The following is a 7,885-nucleotide window of genomic DNA, read 5'->3' on the forward strand; positions in this document are numbered from 1 at the left end:
GGTGGTTGGAAATGATTAGATTCTAGGTTAACTTCTACTTTTTCCTAATATGTAAACTTTTTCCTAAATAAATGATTGAATAAGTAAGATTTGGTTATCTGGTATTATTTTTCATTAAGAAAAAAAGCTTTAATAAACACTATATTCATGGAAATTCATGATAGTGGTAAGTACTTCAGAACGCACAAAAAAAATTCACTATAAATTCCAATTTATTTCAATCCTAGCAGGCATTATCCTTTTTTTTTTTTTTTTAAGATGTTATTTATTTATCAGAGAGAGAGCATAAGCAGGGGGAGTGGCAGGCAGAGGGAGAAGCAGGCTTCCTGCTGAGCAAGGAGCCTGATGCGAGACTGACTCAATCCCAGGACCCTGGGATTGTGACCCGAGCCGAAGGCAGATGCTTAACCAACTGAGCCACCCAGGCATTCCGTAGCAGGCATTATTCTTATAAAACCACCATAGGCTGGAATTTTATATGGAAATAGGACTATAATAAATAATCTCTGAAACACTGAAGTTATTATATGAGTTAGCCTTTTCTTTAATAATTTAGGATCAACATTCATTAATCCAGTATCGTAGAAAATGATAGGACTAACTGAATGGTTAAATAGCATTAAAATGTTAACATTGGAATGATATTTAGAGGCTTTTTTTTTTTTTAGATTTTATTTATTTATTATTTATTTATTTACTTATTTATTTTAGAGAGAGCATATGTGAACAAGGGGGAGGGGTAGAGGGAGAGGCAGAGAATCTCAAGCTGACTGCGCTAAATGCAGAGCCCATCGCAGGGCTCAATCCCATGACCCCAAGATCATGACCTGAGCTGAAACCAAGAGTCGGATGCTTAACTGACTGAGCCACCCAGGTGCCCTTAGAGTCAAATTTTCATCAAACTCTTTTTGTCAGTCATCATTCTTACGTGCCGTTCTTGACAGGTTTGCAAAATGCCTTATATTTTGAAGGAGGCGGTAGTTAGGTTGGGGCTTCACCAAAGGATCCAGGCCCACTGCCCAGCAAGTGACTTTACTAGTGAAGTTTCCTCAGTGAACTCACTGTGTAGGACACCCTTTTATATGTAATTGTCAGCCACTCTGTAGGTTCAGTCTTTCCTTTTTATAGATGAAGGAAGCAAGAAGTCTCATCTCTTGCCTGAAGACCCAAAGCAAGAGATGAAGCTGGAATTAAAAGTCAAGTCTTCTGATTAAAAATTTAACTTTATGTAACTATGCCATGCTCTGGCTATAACTCAGGTTTTTAACTGTTCAATGCTTTTGGACACATTCCTTACATTTCCAAAACCACGCGGAGAAGTTTCCTTGGTGCCTGTCACGTGATACATTCTTCATAAATGTTCTACTGAGGAGAGGTTTGAATCTGTTGAACTGTGTTCTTGTGACCACATGTTATTCAGACTAGAAATAAGTTTTACTCACATCTCTTGAGTTATTCAGAGATAACTGGTTCTTAGGCTGTACTTGAGCTTGCTACTGATAAGCTGTAAATAGCATACATTATCATGAAAACTACACGTGTAGGGTTTTGTGAGGCAAAGTTACCTGAAAGTAATTGGAAACCATCCTATGGCCACTGAGAATGAGCTCTCTTGACTTTTCCCCTAAATCACATACTGAATAAGGTCACAAAAAGATGAGTCCCTTGTACAAATATAAACTAATTAAAAAACACTCCATCGCTGTCATTAGGTACTAGGTACTAGGTAGCTAGAAATCAAGGTGTCATAAAGTTCCAGAGCTGATTATACACTTCTGCGGAGTTGTTGATATAGGAAATAAAGACAGATTCTTTCTCCAAATTCTTAGCCTGCAGTAATGCCTAGGAAATTGGAAGCCATATTTGCAATTGAATATGTCCTGACAGTACCTGAAATTGCTTGGGAAATAATGTATACTCAAATAGTTGTTGACTTAAGATTTTTCTCCCTGAAGTTTATACATTAGTAATTTTTTTTTCTAAACCTTTTAATTCAATGCCAAGATGGAAATACTATACAATGCAAATGAAATGTATATGTAGTTTGGTTTTAAGGGAATTTTAGTTGAACGAAAATAATGTGGCTATCCTGTTGCTGAGTGGTTCCATCATAGTGAATTTAACTTTATTTTGGTGAATTTCTTTTTTTTTTTTTTTTTTTTTAGATTTTATTTATTTGACAGAGAGAGACACAGCGAAAGAGGGAACACAAGCAGAGGGAGTGGGAGAGAGAGAAGCAGGCTTCCCGCCGAGCAGGGAGCCCGATGCGGGGCTCGATCCCAGGACCCTGGGATCATGACCTGAGCGGAAGGCAGATGCTTAACGACTGAGCCACCCACGCGCCCCTGGTGAATTTCTTGTTCACATCTATGACTTGCCCAGTGGTCTGTAGGTCTCTGAAAGCAGGGATGGTGATCACCTCAGTGCAGTGCCTGGCAATAGATGTATGTTAACATATTTGTAAAGAGAATTGCCTCCTATGAAGGGAGAATGAGGATATAAAAATTATCAGAGAACATTCTTGAAATCAGTGAAATCTCAGGATGTGGAATGGAAGAATAAGAGCATGTGTTAAATTAGAGCTCTGCCCCCTGAATTCTGACAGATGCTCCCTGAGAGGTGTGCCTCATGACTCAGCTGCAGCATCTCATACCCCTCAGGAGTATGGGGTAGGAAAGGTCGAGAGCCACTACCTTGGTCTGAAGAGCATCCCCCTATTTGTATCAGGTGGTTTAAGAGAGCACAGATGCAGGCTGCCAGGCTTACATCCTGACTCATGGCTTCCTGCCAACTTACAGTGCTTAGGACACTGGTATAGTAAGTGCTCGGTATTGTTAGTGTGAACAGAATAAGGAGAATATGGGTTTTTCTTACGAGGACAATACAGTTTCAGCTTAATTTCCTATGAATACATTTCTTCAAAAACACTATAGCATAATATATTCCACTTGAATTTTTTTCTCTGATTTTGACCCTGAGAGATAAACTTGGTAGTTAGAATGGCTTTATTTGATTTACACAAATATACACATGCTTTTCTTCCAGTATCCATCATAAATATAATCAATTCCATCCAAAGGAGTCAAAATTTTGCAAGAATAAAGAAACCAGAATTTAATGACTTAGCAAACAGGTGGGGGCATATTTAAGAGAGTGCTATTACTTATTAAATCTAAGGTAATTTCTTAAAATACATTTGCAATTCAATTTTTAAAACTTTTTTTTAAGATTTTTTTTTTTTTTTATATTAGAGAGAGAGAGTGCAAGTGGGGTGGGGGGTGGGGCAGAGGGAAAGGGAGAGAGGACATCCCAAGCAGACTCCACACTGAGCAGGGAACCCAATGTGGGGCTCAATCCCACAACCTGAAATCAAAAGTTGGACAATTAACTGACTAAACCCCCAAGTGCCTCAGTTTTTAAAACTTCTTGAAATAAATTTCAGACTTACACAAAAGTTGTAAGAATAATGAAAATAATTCCCATATATCATTTACTCAAATTAGTGTTAACATTTTCTCAAATCTGCTTTTATCATTCTCTATAAATTTTTTTTAATCATTTGAGAGAAACAGGATGCCCCTTTACTTTTAAAAACTTGCTAAAAACCATGTATATCCTAAGACAATGACATTGCCTTATATAACGACAGAACAATTTCATAACATAATTTTTAAAATGAATGCTGTTACATTTGTACAAATGTTCAAATTTCATCAATTGTCTCAATCATGTTTTTCTTAGTAAACATAAAAAATCTCCATTTCTGTGACAGCATCACAAGTTGCATTTCATTTTCATATCTAGTCTCCTTCAATCTGGAATTTTCCTAGGTTATTTCTCTTCATGACTTTGACATTTTGAAAGAGTACAGGCCAGTTCTTGTTAAAATATCCCTCAATTTGGGTGTCTCTGATGTCTTTATGATTAGATTCTGGGTATCCATTTCAGCAGGAACCACTGAAGTGACACTGTGACCAGTACATCATATCAAGAGAGTCAATAAGCCTGACACTTTACTGATAGGTTAACCTCAATCACTTGAGTAAGGTGGTGTCTGCCAGGTTTCTTCATTGTAATTTACTATTTTTTTCCCCCTACTAATTCTAAGTATCTTGTGGGGAGATAATCTGGGCTATGTAAATACTTTTCTCATCAAATTTTGTAAGTAAGGTGCACACATGATCCCATTTACCCTTTACCCTTTAATACTGGAATTGATCTTTTTATTTTTTTTATATATTTTTTAGAGATTTTATTTGAGAGAGCACAGAGGGAGAGTGAGAGGGAGAAGTAGACTCCGTGCTGAGCAGAGAGCCCAACGCGGGGCTTGATCCCAGGACCCTGGGATCATGAATGAGCCTAAAGCAGACACCTAACCAACTGAGCTCCCAGGTGCCCCTGGAACTGATCTTTTTAAAACAAATCACATTACCGTGATTTGGCAATGCCATACAAATTGGCATTATCTCATTTCCTAAAACCTTTCAAAGATTACCTATTCTAATTAAAATAAAATAGAAACTCCCAAGCACTCATAATTTTTTAAATTCATTTATTTTTTAATTTAAATTAACATATAATGTATTAGTTTCAGAGGTAGAGTTTAGTGATTCATCATCAGTCTTAGATAATACACAGTGCTGATTACATCACGTGCCCAACTTGTTGTCCATCACCCAGTTACCCCATCCCCCCTCCAGCAACCCTTGGTTTATTTCCTATAATTAATAGTCTCTTATGGTTTGTCTCCCTCTCTGATTTCATCTTATTTTTCCCTCCCTTCCCCTATGATCCTCTGTTTTGTTTCTTAAGTTCCACATATGAGTGAGATCACATGGTAATTATCTTTCTCTGATTGACTTATTTCACTTAGGTATAATACCCTCTAGTTCTATCCGCATCATTGCAAATGGCAAGATTTCTTTCTTTTTTTGATGACTGAGTAGTATTCTATTGTGTATACATATACCACATCTTCTTTATTCATTCATCTGTTGATGGACATCTGGGCTTTTTCCATAGAATGGCTATTGTGGACATTGCTGCTATAAACATTGGGGTACAGGTGCCCCTCCAGATCACTACATTTATATCTTTGGTAAATAACCCAGTAGTGCAGTTGCTGGGTCATAGGGTATCTCTGTTTTCAACTTTTTGAGGAACCTCCATACTGTTTTCCAGAGTGGCTGCACCAGCTTGCATTCCCACCAACAGTGTAGGAGGGTTCCCCCTTCTCTGAATCCTGGCCAACATCTGTCATTTCCTGACTTGTTAATTTTAGCCATTCTGACTGCTGTGAGGTGGTATCTCATTGAGGTTTTGATTTGTATTTCCCTGATGCCCAGTGATGTGAAGCATGTTTTCATGTGTCTATTGGAACAGAAATGTCTGTTCATGTCTTCGGCCCATTTCTTGATTGGATTATTTGTTCTTTGGGTGTTGAGTTTGATAAGTTCTTTATAGATTTTTGGATACTAGCCCTTTATCTGATAAGACATTTACAAATATCTTCTCCCATTCCGTAGGTTGCCTTCTAGTATTGTCGACTGTTTCCTTTGCTGTACCAAAGCTTTTTATCTTGATGAAGTCCCAATAGTTCATTTTTGCTTTTGTTTCTCTTGCCTTTGGAGATGTGTCTAGCAAGAAGTTGCTTTGTCTGTGGTCACAAGGGTTGCTGCCTGTGTTCTCCTCTAGGATTTTGATGGATTCCTATCTCACATTTAGGTATATCATCCATTGTGAGTCTATTTTTGTGTATGGTGTAAGTAAATGGTCCAGTTTCATTCTTTCGCATGTGGCTGTCCAAATTTCCCAACACCATTTGTTGAAGAGACTGTCTTTTTTTCCATTGGATGTTCTTTCCTGCTTTGTTGAAGATTAGCTGACCATAGAGTTGAGGGTCTATTTCTGGGCTCTCTATTCTGTTGCATTGATCTATGTGTCTGTTTTTGTGCCAGTACCATACTGTCTTGATGATGACAGCTTTGTAATAGAGCTTGAAGTATGGAGCTGTCATGCCAAGAGCTTTGGTTTTCTTTTTCAACAATTCCTTTGGCTATTCGGGGTCTTTTCTGGTTCCATATAAATTCTAGGATTATATGTTCCAGCTCTGTGAAAAAAGTTGATGTTGTTTTGATAGGGATTGCATTGAATGTATAGATTGCTCTAGGTAGCATAGACATTTTAACAATATTTGTTCTTCCAATCCATGAGCATGGAACATTTTTGCATTTCTTTGTGTCTTCCTCAATTTCTTTCATGAGTGTTCTGTAGTTTTCAGAGTACAGATCCTATGCCTCTTTGATTAGGTTTATTCCTGGATATTTTATGGTTTTTATGCAATTTTAAATGGGATTGATTCCTTAATTTCTCTTTCTTCTGTCTGTTAGTGTATAGAAGTGCAACTGATATGTGTGCATTGATTTAATATCCTGGGACTTTGCTGAATTCCTGTATGAGTTCTAGCAATTTTGGGATGGAGTCTTTGGGTCTCTCACATAGAGTATCATATCATCTGCAAAGAGTGAGAGCTTGACTTCTTCTTTGCCAATTTGGATGCCTTTTTTTTCTTTTTGTTGTCTGATTGCTGAGGCTAGTACTCTTAGTATTACGTTGAACAACAGTGGTGAGAGTGGACATCCCTGTCATGTTCCTGACCTTATGGGGAAAGCTCTCAGTTTTCCCTGTTGAGAATGATACTTGCTGTGGGCTTTTTGTATATGGCTCTTATTATACTGAGGTATATTCCCTCCATCCCTACAGAGTGGAGAGTTTTAATCAAGAAAGAATGGTGTACTTTGTCAAATGCTTTTTCTGCACGAATTGAGAGGATCATATGGTCCTTGTCTTTTCTTTTATTAATGTGCTCTGTCATGTTGATTGATTTGTGAATGTTGAACCAACCTTGCATCCCAAGAATAAATCCCACCTGATCATGGTGAATAATCCTTTTAATGTACATTTGGATCCTATTGGCTAGTATCTTGGTGAGAATTTTGGCATCTATGTTCATCAGGGATATTAGTCTGTAATTCTCCTTTTCAGTAGGATTTTTGGTTTTGGGATCAAGGTAATGCTGGCCTCATAGAACGAGTTTGGAAGTTTCCCTTCCATTTCTATTTTTTGAAACAGCTTCAGAAGAATAGGTATTAGGTCTTCTTTAAATGCTTGGTAGAATTCCCCTGGGAAGCCATCTGGCCCTGGACTCATGTTTGTTGGGAGATTTTTTGATTACTGCTTCAATTTCCTTGCTGGTCATGGGTCTTTTCAGGTTTTCTATTTCTTCCTGGTTCAGTTTTGGTAGTTTATACATCTCTAGGATGCATCCATTTCTTCCAGATTACCTAATTTGTTGGCATATAGTTGCTCATAATATGTTCTTATAATTGTTTGTAGTTCTTTGGTGTTGGTTGTGTACTCTTCTCTTTCATGATTTTATTCATTTGGGTTCTTTCTCTTTTCTCTTTGATAAGTCTGGCCAGAGGATTATCAATCTTATTAATTCTTTCAAAGAATCAGCTCCTAGTTTCATTGATCTGTTCTACTGTTCTTTTGGTTTCTATTTCATTGATTTCTGCTCTAATCTTTATAATTTCTCTTCTCCTCCTGGGTTTAGGCCTTATTTGCTGTTCTTTCTCCAGCTCCTTTAGGTGTAGGATTAGGTTGTGTATTTGAGTCTTTCTTGTTTCTTGAGAAAGGCTTGTATTGCTATATACTTTCCTCTTAGGACTGCCTTTGCTGCATCACGAAGGTTTTGTACAGTTGTACTTTCGTTTTCATTTGTTTCCATGATTTTTAAAAAATTCTTCTTTAATTTTCTAGTTGACCCATTCATTCTTTATTAGGATTCTCTTTAGCCTCCATGGATTTGAGGTCTTTCCATATT

Source organism: Phoca vitulina, unplaced genomic scaffold, assembly GCF_004348235.1.
Source record: "Phoca vitulina isolate PV1807 unplaced genomic scaffold, GSC_HSeal_1.0 scaffold25, whole genome shotgun sequence".
Classification (NCBI taxonomy): Eukaryota; Metazoa; Chordata; class Mammalia; order Carnivora; family Phocidae; genus Phoca; species Phoca vitulina.